The following is a 25,842-nucleotide window of genomic DNA, read 5'->3' on the forward strand; positions in this document are numbered from 1 at the left end:
ACTTGGATTTGTCCTGAGCTTACCCAGGGGTTTGTGTTCCACGATGTCCAGCAAATCCTCCCAGGGGGGAAGCTGTTGCGGGAGTGCTGGCCAATCCTCTTGTTTACTGCCGACTCGGCAGAGAATCTCTCTGCCTTGTCTAAAGTGTTCCAGTCGGTCCCAGTGGGCCCGACCTCGCGCATGCACCGTGTCGTAGAGTGAGTTGAGTTGAGCCTTCTCCTTGAGTCTTGGAAGTGCCGTGTAAGCCGGTAGACCGATGATTACGCGCATCGCTTGGTGGTTTAGCGTCTCCAGTCTTTTCCATTGAGCTTTGGTGAGCCTGCAGTGAGTCGCGCCGTAGCAGACGCGTGACACCACGAGCGCCTTGACCATCCGCCTGGCCACTTCTTCTGTTGCTCCTCCTTTGCCGAGCAGATGCGGCGAATAACGTTCAGGGCCGAGTTGCATTGCTTGATAGTTTGTCGAAGCCAGAGGTCTGCTCTACCGGTCTCATCTATTAGGAGCCCTAGGATCTTGACTGATGGCGCTGCGACGATCCTCTTCCCTGCCAGCACCAGGCTGAAGGCGTTGGAAATCTTGGCTTCGCGTAGCCGTTTCGGGGCAAGAACGACGAAACTGGTCTTCTCTGGTGACTCTTGTAGCCCGACGCGGCGAAGATGATTCTCTATCGTGTCAAGGCCGGCTTGCAGCGTGTCTTATTGTTGGGATAGGCTAGATTCTCTCGTCCAGATTGATATATCATCTGCATATATCGTAAACCCAAGTTGTGGCACCTTGTCAAGTTCGTGTGGGATTGCTACCATGACTATGTTAAATGGCATAGGCGATAATACAGATCCTTGAGGTACCCCTACCCGGTTCGCCCTTGGTTCGCTGTAACTAGAGCCACATTGAACCGAGTACGTTCTTCCCGCAAGGAAAGCCCGTATAAAGTTGAGCGGTCTCCCGCCGAGGCCGAGTTCTTGTGCCTCGCGAATGACTGCGGCGTGGGGAACCGAATCAAACGCCTTCTTGATGTCCACCGTAACAATGGCACGCACGGCTTGGCGTGTGGTTGTTGTGATGACTCCCGCAGATATGAGCGCTAGGCTCCCCTGCGTGCTTTGGCCGGGCCGGAACCCAGTCTGCAGAAAGTGGAAAGCCTCGGTCGTCTCAAGGAGCCATTCGATACGCCGCAGAACCATTCTCTCCATGACCTTACACGTGCACGACGTGAGGGAGATGGGTCTATAATTTGCAAGGTCACCTTTGTCTTTCCCTGGTTTAGGAATGGGAATCGCTGCAGAGTGTTTCCAATCTTGCGGTATTTGTCCCGCCTCCCAGATCTGATTTATCTGGCACAGAAGCTCTTGTCCGATGTGGTCAGGTAAATTCCGTAGCATGTTCGTGGTGACTTGGTCGGGCCCTGGTGCGGTGTTGGCTTTCCCAGAGTGCAGGGCGCTCTCCAGCTCTCCCCTTGTGAATGGTCTGTCCAGATTTGAGTCTGGTGCAAGCACTTCTTGCGCTTAGGAGTCATAGTCAGAGGAGTCGGCCGCCGGTTGCGGAAAGAACAAGTCCCCCGCCATGACCGTCAGCTCCTCTTCCGTCTTTCCCATCTTGAGTGCAAGGGTGCCAGTAGCAACCTTTGTCCTCTTTTTTCCAAGCATGGAGCGGCTGGTGGCCCAGAGTCGAGCCACCGACGTCTTCTGGGAAAGCGTCGAGCTGTAATCTAACCACCGCTGAAGCCCAAGCTTCTGGGCGTAGACTTTAGCCTCAACCGTCGCTCGCGTAATGCTGCGTCTTTTGATTGGAGTGTGTGGTCCCTTTCTGTAGGTCTGCACCGCTCGCAGGCGGTGAGCCCAGAGCTGCAGCAGGCCCAAATCGGGTGTAGGCCCGTCTTCATCAACTTTGGTCTTGATTGTGGCTTTTTCAATGGCGCACCGAAGTCTTAGATCTAGGGGGGCAGCCTCCATAGTCTCGTCCTTCAATGTTTGCCTGAACTTATCCCAGTATATTGTCTTAACTTGTCGTTTCTGCGCTGGCCCATCGCGTGCCTTCCGAGTCAACGAAAATTGAAATGTGATTGGAAAATGATCGCTCCCCCAGTTTTCCGGAAGGCACTTCCATTTGTGATGTTGTATGTAAGGATTTGCTACCCAAGTAAGGTCCGGGGTAGTGTCCTTCTAGGCGGCGCCACCGATCCTCGTCTTGATTCCTTTTTTATTAGTTAGATGCATCTGGTAGTTGGTCATTTCTTCGATGAGCTTTTCCGCTCCGCCTCCGCTGCTTGCGTAACCCCAAAGAGTGTGCTGTGCGTTGAAATCTCCTCCGTACAACTTGTGGTCCCGTGGGTACAAGTTGTGCAGGTAAGCCACCCAGCCGTAGTCTCGCGGAGTACCTTTTCGCCTTATTCTGTAGTACGCCGAGACGACTACCAGGTTTTGGAGCTGGTACGATACCCTGATGGCAACCACCTCCTGATTCTCAGTGCAAAACTTTGTAGTGTTTATTTGGTGCCGATGCCAGTCCTGGCGAACGTACACCATGGCTATCCCGGGAGGGTCAACGACGTGTCCATTCGCCCGCCTTGGTATCGATGGACTTGAGTATGATTCGTACCCTTGGAGTACAATGTTCGTTGTATTCGTCTCTTGCAACAGGAGGACGCCAGAGCGTTCTGATGGTCTGTCTACGTACCTTGCCTTGAGCTCCGCCGCCCTGCCTCGGAGCCCCCGACAATTCGATTGCAGAACTTTTATCATTTAATGAATGCTTGCAAGGCTTGTAGTACGGCGGTATTCCGTGCTTGGCTCTCTAGTTGTTCTTCAGTATGCTTCGCAATGGCTTCCTTCTCTGCTCGGAGGTAGAGATCGAGGTTCCTGAAGTCTGGTGGTTCTGCTCCATCGGGCTTCGAGGAGTCAAAAGACTGCTTCCCGTTCTTTACTCTATCTGCCCAACTTCTTCCACTCGGGGGTACTGGAATTTTAATCAGTCGTTCCCGCGGGTCGGGGTGCAGATGTGTTTGCTGTTTCTGCTGCTTGCAAAATCGCTGGTGTTCCTCTTGCATCTTCTTGTTGGTTGCTTTCCTTATAGGACAGCTGTTGCTGGTTGCCAAGTGTCCTGCTTTCTTGCATCCCTGACAGAAGGGTGTGTCTCCAGCGCATTGCATACCTCCAGTGTCAGGGACGAGAACCATCGCATGTTTCGCCTGGCCACACGTCGTACATACCCCTGAATTGGGACAAATGTCCTCCTTATGGCTGAAGCAGTGGCAGTTGGCGCACACCACCGCTTCAGGTTTGTATGGGAAAACCCGCTTGTAAATATTCCCGTATAGGATCGATCGCAGCAGATGATCACCATCAAAGGAGATAATTGCCTTGTTGGTCTTGCCAAGCCGGTGAGCTGCAACGATCTGGATCTTATTCGATTCTAGTTCGTTGTTAAGAGTGTGGTCGTCTCTGTCTTGGGTTAAGGAAAAAAGGTCATAAATGACCCTCTTGACATACGTATTGCCGTACGTGCGAAACACTTGCAGGGGGGCTCCTTAAGGTCTTCCGCTTGTATCGTTTTGATTTCTTGGATGTGGCGGGCCACTTCCTCGGAGTCAGTACGAATCGAAATGATGTTGGCGTTTTCTAGAAGGTGCAGTGTGAGTGCGACTTTCTTGTCAGGCAGGTATTTACAGAACTGCATCTTGAATGACTGGAGGTATGGCTTGATCGAAGTCTGGCTTCTGATAAGTCTCACTTTCAGTTCAAAGAATCGATTGAAGGCCTTGTTTGGTGGTTTCAGTGCCTCCGCAGGTTCTTCGCGACCTCACTTAGGTGCGCGCTTGTATGTGACGTGTTTCCACGTATCTCCGGTGTCTTCCTCCGTTTTTCCTTCTAGCGGTGCTTGGCGGTGCACAAAATCTTGCGCCACCATCTCGGCAACTTCCTTGAGTGACGTCAAGCCTCCATCTGCAGGTGTTGCAGCGTCGGTGTCGACGGGGCACCCGCCGGCATCACGTGATGGCTTCGTATTGGGTAGCGGCGCTGCTTGCGTTCCTTGACCTGGACGGTCTTGGTTCGTAGCCACGCTACCATGACCTTGGGCAGCACCCTTGGGTTTCCTTGATTTCTTCTTTTTGTTGGATTTGCTCGTACTCTCGCTATGCTTCTCTAAGTGAAGCTTCTTGAGAATTTGTAGTTGAAGCTCGTAGGGTAATCCCTCGAGCAATCTTCTGATCCCGGTCTCTGCCGACAATTCTAAATTGCTTGAAGATGGCTGAGTTTGAGCCTCTTGTTGTGTAGACCTGTTTCCGTGGTCTTCGGAGATTTCCGTATTCTCGATTACCTCCATGACCTCGGACCACAGCCCCATCCTCGGCTCTCTGACCTGGGCGGCGTCAGGTGCTACAATATTACTGAAAGTAGCCTCACTTGCCTGGCTCGCAAAAGGCAGAGGACCTTCTTCCGTCGAAGGCCCAGCTTGTGGGGTGAGTTCCGGGAACTGGACAGGATTCGCCACGTCCCCCGAAAAGAAATGCGTCCGAACTGTTCGGCAGCTTTTTCTTTCTCCATTTTGGAGAATCGCCGAGTGGGCTAGCGCACACCACCTCGGAGCACGTGGAGCAAAAGCTCGCGCTGCAGAACCCAGGGATCCTGGGTTAAATCCCCGCCCCTGCCCGTTTCGATTTGGATGAGCATCGTACCGGCGTGCGGTCCTGTATCACTACTGCGTGATGCACGTTAAAGACCCCAAGCTAGCAGTCGTACTGCACTGGCTAAATTGCTTATCTACAGTGGGTAACAATGTCGCCATGTTCAGGCAGACTAACCTTTTGCTGTATAAACAACTAACGACCAATTTTACTTTTTGTCTATATTTGACTGCGTTAGTCCAATTTCTCTCGTGCTGCACGAGAAAGAAAAAGTGTTCCTTCCGGGGTTAAATTTTCGGTGAAGTAGGAAGCAAAAAGGAAGAATAGAAAATATTTCCCTTAAGTTGGGTTTGTAGCAGAAGACAAAGAAAAAAAGAATCAGTTGTTAGTCCCACGGTATGTATGGCATTTTCTTTATGTGTATATGTTCATTCTAGTGCAGCTGGCTTTACCTGAAGTAGTTGCTTTAAAATAAAGTATATCTCTTCCTCTCTCTCTTCCTGAAGTATGAACGAACTAGCTCAACTTAAGCCTGTTACCGTTGCTTGCTTGGCTTTTCGCTCAGTCAAATCGCTTGTATGGGGTGCACTCAAATGAAAACACAATCGTGTTGAATCGTGTAAGAGTATTTAGAATAATTATCGATCACGCCGCTGAGCTTGCATCGCTCGAAGAACTTCCTTTTTGTGAGCGCCTTCTCTGCTTGAGTTTGTTCGAAACACTGCCACTTCGATCCGAGGCAATCGATGGTAGAGTTGGTGCCATCACCAAGTACGGGACTCACAGAGCACTGGTGAACACCAATGTTTTCGTCGCTCCCGACGGTTCTCTGGAAGCCGCCAGCGGCGTAAAAGTGTAGAGCTGCGAGGACTTGTTGTTCGACCGTCAGCACATGGGGCTCTTCACGACAACGCTGGAGCTTTCTGCGAAGCTGGTTGCAAAGCCAGCGAGTCACCCCTTTGGTCAGCCGGTATTCGCCCACAAACCTCGCATCGCTCGTCTCGAAAGCCATCCCGGTGATCTCTAAAAACTCGATCCGCTGGTGAACCCAACAGTACAGATGCATATGTTAGGGTCGCCATCTTTTACGATGCAGATTGATCTCTGTCTTCGTCTCGACCACTCAGTTAATTGCATCGTCAAAGTGCATCGTGACGACATTTTGACGTCACCGCCAACTGCATCCTTTTGTTGTATCCACACGACGGACCAAATTGCTGTTTCGGTCCGCGGGCCGCGCATCACGTGATCTTACGTCACCGCTTTTCGAGGTCCGCCGGCGGTCCGCGGCCCGCGCTTGTGAGAAATGCCAAGCGCTTTTCTCGCCCGGACCTTGGCGGCGGACCGCGGCGTTTTTGGTATAATTGAAGTGCTAAGTCTGGCAACAAGCTGACTTTTGTTGTTTGAAGTGGAATCCAAATCCAAAGTCGTGTTCTTTTGGCGCCAACTGTTGAAGACGAAAAAGACGAACATTTTGTTGTGCGACGATGGCGGCATATTACGACGATGCAACTGTTTACTGCATCGCGCTCGTGGAGAAATTCCCCGCTGTGTGGGACAATAGATGCATGCCCTTTTCGATTCAGTTAAGTCCTCCTCGTCCTCAATAGTCAACGCCAGGGCCAGCGCGGCCAAACGTCTCTTTCGTTCAACCTCCATCTTGGCTACTTACAAATAGCCTCAAAGCAGCTCGCTGCATGCCTTTGTCGGAGCTGTGAGGTCGAGGGTTAGACCGGCCCGTTCGCTCTGTCGTCTCCTGTTTTGGTCCGCCGTGTGGATGCTCATTGTAGCCGGGCGGCCCGCGGGCCGCGCATCACGTGATCAATCGGTCCGCGGCCCGGTCCGTCGTGTGGATACACCTTTAAAAGGGGTATTCATAGCTCGAACTGCATGGGGAAAAACTACATTTCAACGTCATGTCATGTGACCCGAGAGAATAGCCAATCAGTGCCCAATGCAGTTTTCTACATAATTTAGTTTGCGTTTCAGCATAGACTGATCTAGTGCGGAGCCGAGATGGGAACCTCCGCGGTACATTGACGGGCTTTGCCATCTCGGATCGGCACTGCGATAGGAGTGGATGCTATCTTCCTGGCTCGCTGTGGAGTCATTAGAGAGTTTTAGTAGATCGTTCCGATACCTCCGATAGCCCCGATAACGATACTATGCATGCGCAGGGGAGGCGGTGGCGGAGTATCGGGTATCGTTGTCAGAGTCATGGGAAAGATCTACTTAAAACTCTCTATTTTCTCACAAGCCCAATTCTAAACAAGCCCGTTGGCTTTTGGACTACAATGAATGAGACGTTCAAACTTGTACATTACCATTTCTTCTTCCTCTTTCCTTTATTTACCCATCTCCCAAAAAGCCAGGTAGCGACTTGCCCCTGACTGGAGGCCCACATATCTCCTGGCTCCCCCTTTCTCTTCATCCCGAAAATAAACAAACAAACAAACAAAAAAATCCATACGCGCTCTGCTCCTGGCTCACAGGTTCCAAGAATGCAACGCGCGTTGCGGATCTGAGGAAGTAGTCTGTTGGCCTCGCAGAGCATAAAAGGAGGCAAATAGTGCCACTAAATAAGCGCAGCTTATTTAGTGGCTCTAGAGCCAAGCACATCAAGGGGCTTTATCTGAATAAATGGATGGATGCGACTGAACCCTTTGAATGGGGGGGGGGGGGGGGGGCGACTTGCACCACCTAGAGCCACTAAATGAGCTGCGCTTAGAGTATCAACACTTCGTTCCCCGATATTGTTCTGGACGCCGCCATTTTGGGGCTTGTGCAGAGCAGACGCAACTGCCGATCGTCGTGATTAAAAAGTGCGACTTCCTCAGCATTAGATTCGGTGTTAGGAAGCTCACGTAATATTGCTTTACTCCGTCGCGAACTGTTTAAGCATTTGTGGAGGGCGGAAAAGCGTTTCCTGCGATTTCAGATAAAGCTTCAGATAACCGGCAACCATGATTTTAAGCCACAATACGGCCAAGTGTCGTTACTCTGAAGCGTAGCTTATTTAGTGGCACTAGCACCACCTAGTCAGTGTTTGTTTTTTCTTTTTGACATTTATTAAGCATAGAATTATTTCTCTAGAGATTTATTTTTAAAAACTATGCACAATCCGTACTACGGAGGCGCCTCTATACAACTGGGTGCCCACAACTTCCGCCCTACGGGCCACCAGGAAGGGAATGAGAAATAGTTCATGCTTCTAGCGACCTATGTAACCAATCAGATAATTTCTGTCTGGTTATCTCGACCATACCCATCTCTATTTTCCCCTCACTGTCTCTAAATCACAGAGCGTTAGTTTAATTAGTCGCCTCCCCAGCTTCTACAAGGTGAAATCCCTTACAGTAAAGTATCAAGTGCTCAGCCGTCTCCTCTTCTCCACAAGCTCCACACACCGTCTCCATTTCCATATATCTAGCTCTATATGCCTTAGTGCGCAACACTCCCGTCCTCGCCTCGAACAACGAGGAGCTCCCCTAGAATTTTTGGGTAGGTTCCTTATCACTACCCTTCTTAAATTATCTGTACATACCGAGGCCGATTTAGTCTGCATGAATGCTTTCCACATTTCCCTCTCAGTTTTTTTAACTCTCTTCTTACCCTTTATTTTCTCATCCGCCTCCCTGCTATTCCCGATATATTTAGATTTAAGTTTTCTAGTTCGCTTTCTCCATTTTGTATTGAATCTTTTAATGTGCAAATTGCTAGGAAATCTTCGTGCCCATCGTTCTGCATCTATTTCTCTTAGCCTATCCTCAATTCTAGCTTACCCTGAGCTTTCCTGCCCTTGAATGAGGACCATCCCATATCGGCCCGTCTACCTTCGTTGGGTATTTTACCATGTGCTAACGGAGCCTATCCACCTACTTCACGTGTCTTTATTTCTAGCCTTGTCTGGAGACCCAGTTTTAGACACAAAACTGCATTTGCAAAAGACAGGCTTGCAACCACAGTTCCTCTCAAGATCTCCCTCACCATGACCGCTGATTTGTCACTACTGAATTCTAAGCCTAACGTGTGGCCCTCTGCGCAACATACTTATTAAGGACTGGAGCTCTATGTTGCTATCGTCTTTTAGCACTATGTCATCGACATGCATCAGACCTGGTAATCTTTCGACCTTGTTTGTCGTATGAAAGGTCAAAACCAAGATGTCTTTTTTACAGCGGAGCTGTTAAGGGGCTAGTTTTCCCAGGATCGTGTTCGCCGGATTAGAAATGAGGACAACGAACTCTGGACAGCTACCGCCATCCATGAGCGACGGCGGCAATTCAACAATTGATTGCCGCCGTCTCTCATAGATGGCGGCAACTTTTCTTTGGAGGAAGAAGAGCGGGAGCGGAACGAGCGGGGATGTGCGCAGCAGCGCGAATGGTTCCGCAACCACCGCAAAGCCGCTATCGCCTACAGTTCCACTGCGTCGAGCGCTTCAGATTCCCTTGCAAAAGAAGAGCAGATCGCTCAACTGGAAAGCCACCACCGAGAACAGAAGCTACAGCTCTGCTGCTCTTCCTTCTTCACCAGAGTGGAGAGGCTGAAAGTTTTTCTAACGTTTCCTCTAACCCGGAGAAACAACATGAACAATAGTGGCGACAAGGGGCATCCCTGTCTAATACCTTGTTTTATATCTATTTGCTTTGTTCTCTTTTCTTCTCATGTTAGTATTACCATGTTGTATTTGTAAATATTTCTTAAACATTTGAATATTACGTCGTCCAGATCTAAACTCCTCATTGTGTACCACAAATTACCTTGAATGACATTGTCATAAGCCCCCCTTATATCTAAGAATGCAAACCAGAGAGGTCTACTTCCCTCTTCTGCTACCTCGATACACTCTGCTAATGAAAATAAATTGTCCTCCAACCTCCTTTCTTTTCGGAACCCATTTCGCAGGTCTCCAGTACATTCTCATTTTCTACCCATGCCTGTAATTTGTCCTTGATAATCTACATTGCCAACCTGTAGACTACTGACGCTACTGTTATGAGACGATAGTTACTTATGTCAATTTTAATCCCCATTCTCTTGTATATTAAAGTCATCCTGCTTAGCCTCATTTTTCCGGAGCAGTTTCCTTCATGATAATGCTACTACGGCTTTCTTTTCTTAGATTTTTGAATACTAGCTATTTTATCATCTTTATTGTCATATCATCTGAACCTGTTGATGTACCCGTTGGAACTCTTCGTTCTGCTCTTTCCCATTCTTCTTGTCCGACAGCCTCAACATCAATGCTTGAACTATCCTACACCGTTGAGGCGTTTCCAATACAGTATAGGCAACCTGCAATGCAGTTTGGCGCTACACGTTGCGCCATCTAGCGGCTGCAAAATAAAGAAACTGGGCAGGCCAGGACTACGCGGGCCGCGGGGCTGCGGGCAGGCGCATGCAGAAACCACTTGTGAACGTTGCATTTAGGATCGGCGGGAGATATTTTGGAACCGTTTTTCTTAAAAGTAAGTTCCAACTTCACGTCTCTATAACCTCGCCGGGTTCCTGTGACATCTCGCCTACTCCTAGAGTTCCCCCCAAAAATAAACGTCGCTACTGCTGCGTGAAAGACGGCCACAGTCGCGAAGGTGACTCAAGCGTCAAACTTCACCGCTTCTCTTCGAGATCTTGGGAAGCGACACGGCGACAGAAGTGGATTATTGCAGTGCGACGCAACAAGTAAGTGAATTTTACAGAAACTGTTGGGGGGGAAGTGAACGAAAATATATGTGCCGGGTTGGAAAGTGGTCGGACGAACTCATTTTGCAGACTACTCGGCAAAATAACATATTTATACAAGTTGTATTACGAGTCGCTTTGACAGCCACATTAGGGAAATACGATAGGAACGATCGGGCCGATTGTTGCTTCGCTGTGACGTCGAGAATCGGGCGATCAGGTTTTCAAGCAAAAGGCCCGTAGGCCCGTTCCAGCACTCCTCCGTTCGGCACGCGTGGTCGCAACCAAAACCTTCCAAACCTGCCAGTTTTCAAAAAGTGGACTTTCGTAATACAAAGTTTTGTTTGTTTCAGCAACCAAATTTAATGCTAATTCTGGTAACAAATGCGACGGCGTGCAGAAAGCAGGATGCTAAAATTTTTCTTTAGAAAAATCTCGAGCGAAGCGTAAATATCCTTCTTACACGTACACTTTGTTGCCTGTCGCCATTTTACACTAGGCTTTGTAATGTGCGTACGTTTCTGTAGCATGCAGAGTTTGGTTCTAATTACCCAAATTTTATTATAGTGTGTGTGGGAGTCGGGAGGAGAGGACGGCCGAGCGAGGCGCGAGCGGAGGCCAGCCGGCGTGGAAAGAAGAAGAGCGTGCTGCACGAGGCTGGGGCCGGGCAGGAACGATAGAGCCGTTCTGGCTGGTCTGGCCCATGGCGATTCCCGGTAGCATTCCACCAGCGAAGTTCGGATCAGGACCGGCGGAAGCGGCGAACCCTGACCATATTGGCCTAGTCCATGACGATCCCGGAGTGGTTCCGCAGCGAGACTCTGGCTGTGATAGCCCGGAACAGCTAGCCTACACAGCACTGGCGTGGGAAGGGCGATCCGCATTCCAGGACACGGGCTCCGACTGTGAGCTCTGAACGACGGGCGACAACTAGGGTCGGCGGGTCCGTACTGCCGGCTCTCGAAGACGGGCAACTGGGATGTACAATAAACCCATTCGCTGCCTTCTCGTTGTGTTGTGTCACTTCCTGAGAGACAAGCGAAGCACAGACTGATCGGGCGGCCACAAGTAGTGAAGACAACTCAAACTGTTGTCCAAATGACGACTCTAGAATATTCTCTCAACACTTGGAGCTATCAAGGCTCCCGATGATCTTTAAAAAAAAAAACGCATAAAAGAACCAGGGACATGGCACGCAGGGACGCAGGTGCACATGGGGACTGCTGAAATCTGGGTCGCCGCCGCTCGCAACGGCCCGACGGGCAAACTGGCCGCCCTATTAACAGAGACGCCTCCGCTTGTAGCGCTGAATGCAGTACTGTCGTGGCGCCGCCTGGCCATTGCCGGCTGTCTATATCCTTGTTGCTTGAACTTCTTTGTCATTACTTTCCTATATATTCCATTCCCTCATCCCCTTCAAGCTAATTATACTCTAATTGACCTGATGACGTACCGCAGAAAAGCCTACAAGTGCGAGTTTCTTGCTCTGGGACAGATATCGGCGGCACAAGCTCTTGTGCATTAAGGGCAGCTGCCAACGCTATGAGCTCGCTCATCTAGCCTTCGCTGCGGTACAGCATAAGATTAAACAGAGTGTACCCTCAGGCATGACAACATACGTAATCTCTGACTTTGTTTTATGACTTCGCGAATTCAAGGGCTCCAAAACTTCCTGGCTATCTTCCTGCTTTTTAAATTTACTTTAGACAGCAAATGTGACACTTCCTCTGAATCTTTTCATTAATCAAGCAGGATTCCTCTCGTCTACTTTTAATGAATCTATCCCGGCTTTCGCTAATTACCTTGCTTTATGGCTCCCCATTGCATTAAAAATATCGTTGCACTCTTGAAGCTTCTTGCCGTTTCTCTATTACCTTATTTACGTCATCCTCCCACCAGCTCCTGCGTTTGCGTCTTCGCTTCCCCCTTCTTTTATTGCACACTTTAGTCCGACTTCGTTCGAAAAGCTTTGTTAGCCTTGAGTAACGCCAATCCAATTGAGTGTCCACAGAAATGATCTCTTTTATTTGCTTAACGACAATTTCCAACTGCTTCTTTGTATAAAATGTTTGGTCTCATTAGACAGTTTTAGTATAGCGTTGCTGGCTCTTACGTACGCAATACGCAATAGTATAGCGTACGCTAAAAATGACCTGCTCGGACCGAATTTAGTTGTGCGTTACGTTTTCGAGTGAACACCGCGCATGATCTTGGTTAGATTTGCTATATCTGCAGAATTCTGCGTGCTTATAGTGCAACCATGCTCCTGGAAAGAAATACTGAAAATGAAAACGTGTCCAATCATTTTATTTCAAATTAAACCAAGCCGCAGCTGCCTCGTCAAGCCCGCTTTTCTTCGGCGTACAAAGACTACGAGTAAAGGCCGGTTCGGACGCTTGCGTTTGAGTGCGTTTGACTGCGTTGCGTCGAGAACCGAAAGCGAGTCACCGGCACATCTGTGCTTCGTATGAAGCGTGCGATACAATTCAAAGAATCATCTTAGCAGGCAATATAAGTAGCAGAAATGTCCTGGTTTCTCGCTGCTGCAACATAGTCAAAAGCAACTGTTTGAACCAGGCTTAGGTGTGCGTAGCCAAATTCGATCACGCGGAGCCCCCGTCAATCGTCCCGTTGAAACGGCACCTTTCATCAATGCTATCGCGGAATGAAATTCATGACCTATTGATGTCCAGTGCATAGCGAGAACTTCGGCGATTTTTAAGAGTCGCTCGTGCGTCGGCGATGAACTGTGCGAATAGGCTTAGCGTTGAGCAGATCGCAGCGTGGACGCACATTCCGAGCGGCAAACATTTTCACTGTGCACTCCTTCAGCTGCACGACGATCTGATTCGACCGCGGTAGGTCCCAGAAAGAATTCCCGAGCTGAACACCACGCAATTTCACGTAACACAGAACTTCGGAAACACCACGTCGCCCTTGCTGCATCAGTCGAGGTAACCGCCATCTTGAAACTGGCGCTCTCGTTGGGTCCGAGATCTCTCGAGAGCGTCCCGCAAGGCCCGCTAGCCCGCCTCGCAAAATCCCCAGCGTTGCGTGCGTACGCAATACGCTAGCCCTTCTATTGCGTTCTGCGCAAGCGCACTCACGACCCGCAATTTCCTTGCGTACGCAAAGCTATAGCGTACGGTCCACTAAAACTGTCTAGTGTTTGTCTTGCTCTGTCCCTGCGTTATCTCTCCCTAGTAAAGCTCAGTTTAATTTGTTTGTGATCACTACCGTGGCGTGTTGAACCTTTTTCATCTATTTTCATTGCCTCTCGCCGAATTTACATTCTATTTGACATCAGTGCGCAGTTTATTTTAGAATGTAAACTACCGTTTCCCATGTTATTAGCCCGTCGTACCTTTCACCGGTATTGCATAAACATAAGTCATGTCTTTCACACATCTCCAGCAGCATGTTTTGGTTGACTCTGTGTGCCCACCCGTGTCTTCTAACTGGAAATTCCTAACCGCTAGAAAAATTACTTCGCGATCTTCTAGTTTGAAAATGTCCTTTGAAATGCATTCTACCCGTTTACTGTTTTCCTCTTTAGCATATTATTCCATCAAGAGGTACAAGAATCCAAGAAGAACCTCTTCCCCTGCTAAAAACCCTTTAGCCATTAATGTTCCTTGCATTCTTCTCTGACTCTGCCAATTCGCGTTTTTTTCTGAAAAACGCTTTGATCCCGCCTCCTTTCCTGCTGACCTCCGTTCTATTTTATTGTTTCCATACGTAATCAAGGTTGCAAGAGGATCGCTCCGCGTGTCTATGATGCGTTTCAACTAACCAATCTACCATGAAATCCTCCTGTCTTAGTTGCTCTTTTATGTCCTCCCATTTTGACCTGTTCCTACCTCCCCGCATATGCATGTATGCTATATCTGCTCTACTTTTGCACCCAAGTCTCTTGCTGAAACACTTTTTATGTCGCTTACTTTTTGGCACTTCTCCTAGGTGAACTTCATTTACACCGGAGCACGCAGAGCTCCGGGACCCCACAAAATATCTACGACATTAAGTCCAATCCTATCCCAATATCGTGCTACCTGTGGCTCCAATGTAGCAGATGTACCATACAAAAGTCTCGAAGCGAACCTCATACACCTCCCTGTTTACTTCCAATACGCCGTACTGAAGTCGTTGGCTCATCCCCTTAATCACCCGGTTAGCTTCCACCACCCGCTGCTCTGTGTGAAAAGATTGTCCACAGACCTCTGGGTAGTGCATATTTGCATATGCACCCTCTTAGAGACTTCCCTCAGCTTGCGTACCCCAACCTCTATGCGTGTGCCGAGTTTATGGCTCCTTCCCTTCAGCCATAGCCTCCTCTGTACTCACAAAGCCTGGCAGTTCGATGACGGAGCTATAGACGCTTTACACACGCGCCAAGTTGCAGCCGCCATAGCCGACCTTCTCTTGTCTTACCGAGATGCCGAGCAACTGAAACGGTAGTTGACGATCCTTTACAAAGGACGATGCTTTTGAAAAGGACACAGTTGAATCTAATGTGGCAATAACCTGGCCTGCTATGGTAATGATGAACTGAAATAAACGAAATAAGAGGAAACAAAAACTGAAGGTCAGTTATGGCGGCGTCCATGCACAGCAGCTGCAAAGCGTCTATAGAGTGCCCTGTCGCAGATTTGGAGCGCGAGGATTTGGTAGCACAGAGCATTTCTCGGAAGTCCGGTATTCAGCGCACAGGTTTTATAGCGGCGGGGATCCAAAACATGGTTTTCAAACTCGACGAGAAACAAAGAGGTAGCCCAAGGAACGCGAGAAGCACGAGCGGATATTCCATCGCTCAGGACAAGTGTGTTTCGGCGTCTCGCCGCAGTGGGGCACCCGTTGCAAGACTCTTGTTTAGACTCTTGTTTGCGCTCTACCTTTTCACTTTAGTCGGCCACGTCACTTGACGATCTGCCAGGCTTTGTCAGTATTAGTGGCGAAATGTTTTGATGGCGCCGTCCTATGGTTTCCTCTCGTGACGTCATTACTTTACGAACAACAAAATTGACGGTGTTTATAATTAGCATGGAAGCTTGAGCTGATTGCGCTCTGAAATTAACACTGCCAACACCGTCAAAATTGAAGTTCTTACATCATTCTTATTTCTGTCGATGAGAAAACCTTTGCTGACGTCATAGTCAACATTCGGCCAATCGTGGAAGGCCGACCGCAGCGACGCTTTTGATCGCGCACGTCGCCAATAGAGGAGGCAACCCGGACAACACCCGACATCCTCAGAACGTCCTTAAAAGGTACAAACGTCCTCATGGTTTTCAAGACGTCCTCAGGACATCCTGACAATGTCAGTTGCTGGATCATCCTAGGAACGTCCTTCCGAGGACTTATTGAGGACAAAGGATACAAAGTTAGAGGTAATATAGGCGTCCTCAATTTCATTGCGTTAAAAAAAAAGTATAAAATTGCGGTAGTATACACAGTTCATGTTTACTGCTAAACTAAATTTCCCATGCGAATTATTACATGTGGTTGTGCAAGTTTAGGTCATCTTTTAAATATAGATTTGATCAAACAATTCTTTAATAAAATCAGGACGCACTACAAATTATTATTAGTTGTGCATTTGCGCAGTATTTCGGAATTCAGCTCCATAGGGGGGGATCGGTCGCCGAGTGGGCTGAAGCGCACACCCAGCTCGACGCGCGTGGAGCGAAAGCTCGCGCTGCAGAACCCAGGGATCCTGGGTTCGAGCCCCACCCCTGCCCCTTTCGATCTGGATGAGCATCGTACCGGCGTGCGGTCGTGTATCACTACTGCGTGAGCACGTTAAAGACCCCAGGTTAGCAGTCGTACTGCACTGGCAAAATTGCTCATCTACAGTGTAAACCAGTGTCGCCTCATCCTGGCAGACCAACCTTACACTGTATAAACACTAAACGTCCAATTTGATTTTGATTTGAGCTCCATAGTCAACATTCAATCTAGGTGGCGGAAGCTACCGCCTACTACAAGGCGTACCGTTATTGCAGTGATCCACCCATTTAAGAGACCTAAGCAAAGCTAAGCCAAGCCAGGACAGAAACAGAAATAGCCTCGATGTTGATGATGGCTTGATAATGCGGATGCTTGGGCTTATACTCCGTTTCACCTTATGCTGTACCGCAAAGAAGGTTAGAGGCGCGAGCTCATAGCGTTGAGAGCTGCTCTTGACGTACGAGAGCTTGTGCCGCGGAGATGCCTCCTAGAGCAAGGAGCTCGCGCTTGTAGCCTTTCCTGCGGTACATCATAAGGTGAAATAGAGTATAGGTGGTAACTGACTCCGTAAGTGTGACGTCATGGGTCCAAACAAACCGTTGCTAGGGTCGTTGTCATGGTGGACAAATACATGTGGCTAAGTTTCGTTACGAAAACACGACCGTTCAAAAATCGGGAGTAGGACATAAACTTTTAAAAATCAGATATAGAAAGCTTCAATATGTCATATATGTTTCGACAGAAGTGTGCCGATAATCGCTTGTTTCTCAAATGTTTCCGATTGCAACTTCCGGTCCTCAAGATGCCTGCAGCAGGCAACGAATGCAAGAAGTATGCCGTCTGCCACAAGCCGGCGCCGTCGTTTTTCTCGTGTGAATAAAGACGATATTCTGATATTGCATTTGTTTGAAATATAATGAGTTTCAGACACTTACAAAAATTCATAGTGGGGTGCGAGGCAGAATATGAATAAGGAGTTGAGCTCGGTTCAACTTTTCAGACAGCACCCGTTTCTTACGTTGTCTAAGTCACCGAAACATTCGTGTCTCGAAAGTCGCGTGCCAGGCTATCTGCTTGAATTGGTAGCCACGCTTAATACGAATCACAGATTTCCCAGTGACTTTTCGTAACGTAACGTAAGAAAACGGGCCTGTGTGAACGAGCCTTCAGAGTAAAGCCCCTTGCTATGTTTGCGTTTGTCTTGCAAGTAGCGTCAAATGCGCGAGTGCACGAGGCCCTTGCCTCGGGCGGCCCTTGGAAGCGAATGGCAATAGAGCACCCGCTGGTGGCACGTGTCTTGCGTGTTTCCACAACATATTTCGCGGTACTTCTAAAAAATACAAGGGGCTTTATCTCAGAGCTCCTTCATGTTCTAAAAGTAGCGCAAGGTGAGTTGATGCACGAGGCACGTGCAATATGCAGTTCTTGGGAAGATCATGGCAGCACAGCGCAGAACTGGTCTAGATTTCAGACGCAATGTTCTTCCTAGAAGTGGCGCGCGTCACGTGTCTCGAGCATTTCTAGAACAATGAATGGCACCACTTTTCCCAGGATAGAGGGGCCTTAGGGGATTGAACCAATACCACCTAGAAGACAAGGCCTGCGCATGACGTTTCGTTAGTAGATCCCCGACCCGCCCCAAGCGGCAAACACCCCGAAGCTTGACGAGAGTAGGGGCCGCGTCACAACGGCTGCGTTCCAAATCTTACCCAACTGGATCCGAGTTACTCCGGCGGGTCGTGTCACGTGACAACACAGATTAAAAAACGCTGGACGCGGGTAGGTTCTAGAACGCCAAGGTATAAATACCTTACCCTGGAGTAAGATCGAGTAAATTTTGGAACACGGCCAACTACGTCGCATTCACTTGCGGCCACAGCTGCGTGCGCGTCTGCTGAGCGCGAGTTGATAGCGAGCTTCCAGTTCATTTGTAACGCGCATGCGAACACTCCCTCGCCAGGAGCGCCGGCTAGCACGCGCTCCTGGCTTTGAGACGAGCATTTCTAGCGCGCGCGCTCGTTCTGCTAAAGAACGCTTCAAAGCAGCGACCTCGAGCTCTCGTGCTTGTGGCGTTGATTGCATTCTCTGTTTAATGTGAACGGATAGAGTGCCTTCATACACACGCGCACTTTTGCTTGAGTGGTGACATCTCAGCCATTTTTCCGCTCAATCGTTTTTTTATTCATTTTGAAGTGCGTGCAATCCGGTGTCGCTCAGCTCGAGCGCGTAGCTTTGGCTAATGCATAGACGCCATTTTACCGCCCGATTCACGCACCGAGTGCGCGAGAACGTCACGCGCTGGCACATTCAGGGCAACAATGGTTGTCCTCACCCTGACACAGACAGACATCTAGGCACCCTATGAACTGCTGCAAAGCGTCTATAAGACACTTTGCAGCAGCAGTGCATGGACGCCGCCATAACTGACCTTCAGTTTTCGTTTCCTCTTATTACGTTTATTTCACTTCATAATTACCACAGCAGGCCAGGTTATTGCCATATTAGATTCAACTGTGTCCTTTTCCAAAGCATCGGCCTTCGTACAGGATCGTCAACTACCGTTTCAGTTGCTCGGCATCTCGGTGAGACAAGAGAAGGTCAGCTATGGCGGCTGTAATTTGGCGCGTGTGTAAAGCGTCTATAAACAGCGCCCTCAAACATGGCGTCCAGTGCCAGCGTCCAGTGCCCAGCGAAAGGCTTTGCAGCACTTCGCACAGCAGTAAGGCATTTTCACTCATGAATTTGACGCTCCACGTGAACGCCTAACTTCATCGTATGCTATAGCAAAAGACACTCGGCATGAGCATGTGTTTCATTATCTGCTACACAAACCACTGGAGCAGTCAATGGAGCAGACGATGTCGCAGACGATGTAGCAGACGATGTTGCTCATCCGGGCTAGCTAGGGGGCGCTGAGGGGATCTACTAGTGATGACGTTTAGGGGAGGAAATGCGCAGGCCTTGTGTTCTAGGTGGTATTGATTGAACCCAGGATCGCGTGGCGCTGCAGAACCCAGGATCCCTGGGTTCTGCAGCGCGAGTTTTCGCTACACGTGCTCGGAGCTGGTGTGCGCTACATTTCGTTTCACTTTATGTTGTACCGCAGCGAAGGCTACAAGCGCTAGCTCATGGCGTTGACAGCCGCTCTTAAGTCACGATAGCTTGTGCCGTCGAGATATGTCCCAGAGCAAGGAGCTAGCGCTTGAAGCCTTTCCTGCGGTCATTCCTGCGGTACATCATAAGGTGAAACAAAGTATAGCCCACTCTGCCATCGATCCCCCCTTCACTTAGTGTAAAACTGAGTATAGGGAGTATTCACTGGCGGCCATAGCTGTGTGCGCGAATTCTGAGCGCGCGCTGATGGCGAGCTTCCACAGTTCTTTTGCAACGTGCATTCCGCGCCATCAAGAGTGCCAATCTTAGCAGCCTATTGATGTGAGCTCGTTCTGAGCATGCGATTTAAACAGCACCCACAAATATGGCGTCCAGTGAATACTTCCTATAGAGTGCCTCAATGTACTTTTGTTTAGGGTGATGACATATTTTGCAGTACCCAGTGGTAGTACCCAGTGCCGAAAGCACGCGCTCACAGAAAAAAAAAAAATTCAAGGAAATCGCTGAAACAAAAAATGCTTTTGTAGCATATGTTTCATGCCGAGAGCGCGTGTAGGGAGGTGCTTTTTCGCGAGTTCCATAAAAAAGGAAAACTAAGTGTTTGCGACCGGATAGTCTGGAGTCATCACTCTAAGAAGAGTTTACCGTAAACAAAGCGCATATGAGGCACCCTCGCATTTACTGACGGCCATGGTTGAATCCGCGGCTGCTGAGATCGTACCAACGTGCGTGCTGACAACGAGCTTCCAAATATCTGTTTGTAACGTGCATGCCACATCATCAATACCGAACTCGTTTTGAGCATCCGCAGTGGACAGCGCACTCAAATGTGGCGTCCAGTGGCCCCCCAGTCTTGAATTTCTAGAGATCCAACTCTTGCGATGTGTTTCGTGTTCGTGATTGCGCAGCGATTTCCGGCTTAGACAAAGGAAAGAGTTCCCAAGAAAAAACAACCGCGTTTTCCGGTCCAGTAAATAAACTATGCATCGCAGAGACCTCGAACTACGTGAGAATGTGACGTCAGTGGTTGGAGTAGAACGCGAAAGTTTTACAGCATGAGGATACCTAGGTAAAAGGGTTAAAAATAAAATTGCAATTTTTTATCACTCGACGTCCACAGACGCCTAATATTGACGAAACGAGAAATTACACAGTGGGGGCCTATATCATCTATTTGAGTGGAAACAAAAACTATCAGCGAGAAAGAACATAATATTATTTTCCTTGCTGACAAGATAACCGCATAAAATTGCGCAAAAAAGACAAGGGCAACAAGTAAACGAGACAAGATCTAATTTTTAACTAGTTTTACTCATGAATAGCAAAGCATATATGCACACCACACGCGAAGCAGCGACATATAAAAGCTATCAAGTCAGTATCCGATCATGCAAGAACTGAAATCCATTCCCTTGGAGCACAAGGGACGTGCCGCTGGCACATGCCATCTCACCTTTTGTGATAAAGAACGCCTTCAAACGTTCACGAGCGACAGTCTCATGGCTTCTCACCAGAATCCTTATCTGCTGAAGTCAAGGAACACAGTCGCACGTGTTGCAATGTATAGGCAAATGCAAGCCATATTTATTTGCACTGATAGTGCGTGCTCCGGTGATCGGTCATTTACGCACCGCCCTGTCTTGTCAATGTAGACCTTACTGCAACTCAGTGGGATTTCGGAGACCACACCCACTGCGCAGTCGACGCATGGAGTGACGTGTTTCTTATCACATAAACTTTTTGCTTTCTTGTTAGATATGCGGGAGCATAACCCAGCCAATATCTTTGGGGCAGAGAACACAACGGGCACATCGTACTTGCTTGCCACTTTCTTCAGATTGTGGGCCACCTTGTCAATGTACAAAATAGCTTCTGGTTTTTTTGTTATTCGCCTCGTTAGGACCTTTCTTTTAAACCCCTTTACTAGACTCTATTTCTTCTACGGTGGACCCTTTTTGATGTTCTACGTTTTTGTGAATCAGCTTCGTGTCTGGTGAGCCATATCGCCTTTGCTACTTGTCGAGCAAGACTCATCTTGTTTTGCTTGAGGAAAGGACTGGTTTCCGCGGAAGTTTCTACTTTTATTTTGTGAATTCGCCAGACCGTTCTTCGGCCACGTCAAGCGAATATCTAAAATACTGGGATCTGAACTCTGGCATCAAGCCTGGCTCTTCTATGACCTGTTACGTGTCCTGTGCTATGCGTTTTAAACTGACTGTGTGGCTGAGGGCAACTTTCGATCATTTCGACGTCTGGCTGCACAAAAGTACTGAGTGTTGGTGGCATTACACTGTTTTTCAAGTGCCTAGGGCAGCCGAGAAGAAGGCAATAGCCTCGGATAATTTGTTCGTGTTGGGGGACACCAGCACTCCAGCTCAAGAGTCTTCTGCTCTCAAGAAAGGACTGAAGTTCAGCAACGAGCCCACGATTCCAGCCTATGAGCTTTTTGCCCTTCATCGCCGGATGTCCAGCAAGGCGGAGCAGGAAGACCGTGATCGATGCTTCTTGATGGTGCTGACTGTTATTTGTGAACAATGCCCAGAAGTTCTCGCCGGGACAGGGAATTGACTGACAGTGTGGTGGCTTTTTTCAAGGAAAAAGATCTTCGACTCTTAAAGGCGGACAAAAAGGCCAGCTTCGTCGTCATACTGTCTGAAACATTCAAGGACTGTTCAGAAAAGGCCATTATGAAGCACCTTGCCCCGGCTAATCTCAAATCGCTCAAGGTAAAGAATAATGCTGTTTCTTTCTGTTGGAACATAAAGATTCCAAAACTCGCAAAAGCTGTCAACGATTCGAAAACGTTACCTTAAAGGTCTTTTTACTGTAAAGACACATAATGACGGTTTTTCGTTCAGAAATATTTTTAGCGAGAAAGGCACTTGGCAACAACAGGTCAGCAAATATCTGCTAAAATACTTTGATTCCCTTACTCTGGATGACCCCTTCGCGACCGGAAACTCGTTGGAAGGATTAGGGATAGAAATTAGGAATTAACCGCTCTGTTGGGTACGCTTTCTCTATTATGTGGAGGATCCGTTTTATTATGTACCGCATCAAGAAATGTACCGTTCTGTCATCGCGTATATCGAAGCACGTGGCGTTCTAGCTTTCTAGAATGCCTCTGGTATTCCTCTGAACAGCTTCATGGCATTACTGGAATTTTTTTAAGTTGCACGTTTGTATCGGTCAATGACAAGCTGTTTATCCAGCGTAAGGGCATGTGTATTGAGTCGCGGGTCGCTCCTGTGCTTTGTAACCTTTTCCTGTCCACTGTTGATCGTACATTGAATCGTGTTTTAGACGCTGACGATGATCTTCAGCTTTTTGACACGTGGGGGATTTTTTCGTACTTTTAAAAACTAACACCGCTGTGACGCACTATGATGAATTACAAAGCGTGCTGTCGGCTTTTGAACAACATGGGAAGGATTACATTTTATTCATGGGCTCCCTGACAACAATCAGTTGCAGTTTTTAGATATTACTATCACTATCAGCGAGCGACGTGTGTGTTGGATGTATCGATCATGCGCACAGAGAGAGTTACTTCCTTTTGGTTCAGCTCATTTAAAGACGGTTAAGAGAGCTATTGCGACTTCGTGACTGGTATCTACGCTGCTGAAGTCTTGTGACCACCAGGCGGATGATAAATTTAAATACCAGATTTCTAGAATGAAATTGGCTGGCTTCCCGTGTTCAGTCTTGGTTTCTGCGGCGGAGACCGCCCTACAAAAAATGAAAGGGTTTAAAAAGAAAGGACCCAACGACGCAAAGAACAAAAAGACCAGAATTTGTTCGATACATCCACAAGGTTGCCCACAGCTGAAGAAAGTAGAAAGCAAGTACGATGTGCACGTTGTATTCTCTGCCTCAAAGATGCGGACTGGGTCGTGCTCCCGCGTTTCTGACGAGAAAAAAAAAGGCCATGTGATAAGAAACACGTCGCCCCTTACGTGGTTTGCAGACGAAATCCCGCTGAGTAGAGGTAAGGTCTACATTGGCCAGACGGGGCGGTGCATCAATTACCGAGCACGGGAGCACGTACTATCAGTAAAGAATAAATATGGCTTGCATTTGCCTATATATTCCAACACGTGTGGCCGTGTTCAACGAATTCAGCAGATAAGTATTCTGGGGAAAAACCGTGAGCCTGTCGCTCGTGAATTTTGGAGGCGTTCTTTATAAAAAAAAAGGTGGGATAACATGGGTCAGCGACACGTCAATCGTGCTCCAGGGGAATGAATTTCAGTTTTTGCATGATCGGCGACTGACTTGATAGCTTTTATGTGTTTCTGCTTCTTGTGTGGTGTTGGTGTTGTCAAAATCCACGTGCTCCAAGCCCTACTTGTTGACATTGTTTACCACGGATATAAATCCCACAAGCGCCTACAGTTGAGTTCTGTTTTGAGGATAATAAGCTTAGGTGTGCGTCGGCTCATAGAAAAAATCTATTTTTGTCAATTATCTTTTTATCCTGAAAACGTCATGTTCTCAAACTTTCGCGTTCTATCCCAACACTAGTGTTACATTCTCACGGAGTTTGAGGTTTTTGCTATGCATAGTTTATTCACTTGGACCAAAAAACACGATGATCGTTTCTTGAGAACTCACTCTACTTTCGAAAGGGAACTGTTATCATGCATTATCAATGACAAAAGGGCTCGGCAACTTTGGAAACCTTCAACGGTTAAGCCAGTGGCATAACGTGACCTTGCAGAGAGTTTCGGCTACTGCATCCTATTGGCGACGTGAGCGATCGAAAGCGTCACTGTGGTCGGCCCACCACAATTGGCCGAATGCTGCCTATGATGTCAGCAAATGATGTCTCATTAAGGCCACGGTCCCACTGAATGTGGCAGTTTAGGTACTTTTTGACAGGTCATTACTCATCTCCTTTAAAATACTGTTTTGCGGGATTGATGTCATTCGAAAGGTAATGCAATCCTCTTTCATTTGATATTATGTATGTGTTGGTTTTTACTGTTCATGCGCGTTTGTAGCGTTGCGAATATGATGGCGCGGACCCTCACTTGCTCCGCTAGTTCTTGTTTTGTGAACGTTTCATTAAAGATAGCACGGTTCCAATATAGCAGTTTTGTTAAGATGATGTCGGAGAAGAATGTAACGATACAATTTTTTGGTATTTGCACTAGTTTGTTTTTTTCATCCCTCCAAATATTGCCCTAAAATTGACATTTTTCAGCACAAATATGTTTTTAATGACAAACGCTAGGGCAATGAAATTAGCTACAGATGTAGTGCTTATAATTGGTAATATGCAGAAAAAAAATATAATGTGTAAAATTTTTTTGTTTAGATATTTTATATCAAACGTAGCACTTTTTTGTGCTTCGAGTCATGATACTTCAAATGCCGCTGAGGAAATAATGAAACTATGATAAAATATTTTATAACATTTAGAGCTACAATGGTTGCCCAAGAGGTGGACGATGGCTTTTTTTTCATTTTCAAAGTCATAACGCTCCAGGAGCCCTTCAAACTTACCTGTTTTTGACGCATATCTTTTTTGGACATCAAACAGATTTAGTGGCATCTAATAACATTTATTGTTTGGAATAGATATACATTGCGATGTAATAAATTTTCACAATGATCTTGCTTTGGTTTTTTAATAGGTGTAGAGCTTAGTTAATTTTTAAAAAAATTAAAAACTGTTTGGGTGTTTTGTTGCGCTACCTGGCGGATGGCAGACAAACTGCTGATTTCTAGTGTTCAAAAAATTTCCGAGGGCGGCGTTCGTGTCCGTATCATCATCAATCTCCGTGTCTTTTTACCTTGACATTTAAAAAATATATTGGAAGATTTACTATCGATAAATGAATGGTTTAAGTACTGGGTCAGGTTAATAAATCTAAGACAAATAATTACACACGCGTAGCGTGATATAATGTGTTCATTATTCGATATGATTGAAATCAGTAAACAATAAAGACGAAGAGGAAAATAATACACCCGAGTTCACTTCATGCCTAGAGTCACTAAATGAGCTTTAAAGTATCGGCACTCCGTTCCCCAAAATTGTTTTGGGCGCCGCCATTTTGGGTTTTGTTCAGAGCAAACGCAACTGCCGATCGTCATGATCCGAAAGTACGACTTTCTCAGCGTTAGATGCGGTGCTAGGAAGCTGATGTAATATTGCAATGCTCTGTCGCGGGTTGTTTAAACAATATTGGGGGACGGAAAAGCGTTTCCTGGGATTTTAGATGAAGCTTCAGGTAACTGGAAACCATTATTTTAAGCCACAATATGGTCAAGTGTCGTTACTCTGAACCTTAGCTAATTTAGTGGCACAAGCGGGCACAATGAGGAACAGGCAGGTATCAAAAGGTAGTGGCGTGTGGAATCCACGGGCCTTACGTCATGGCCCCTCCAGGTATTACAAGCCTCTTGAACAAGAGCATGAATAGTGTCATTAAATAAGCTACCCGTCAGAGTAGTGACACTTGGCCACATTGTGGGTTAAAATCATGGTTGCCAGTTATTTGAAGCTTTGTCTGAAATCGCAAGAAACGCTTTTCCGTCCTCCACTTTAAACAGTGTGCGACAAAGCAAAGCAACATTACATGAGCTTGCTAACACCGAATCTAATGTTGAGAATGTCGCACTTTTGAATCGTGACGATCGGCAGTTGAGCCTGCTCTGCACAAGCACCAGAATGGCGGTGTTCA

Source organism: Ixodes scapularis, unplaced genomic scaffold (assembly GCF_016920785.2).
Source record: "Ixodes scapularis isolate PalLabHiFi unplaced genomic scaffold, ASM1692078v2 PGA_scaffold0__279_contigs__length_252992795, whole genome shotgun sequence".
Classification (NCBI taxonomy): Eukaryota; Metazoa; Arthropoda; class Arachnida; order Ixodida; family Ixodidae; genus Ixodes; species Ixodes scapularis.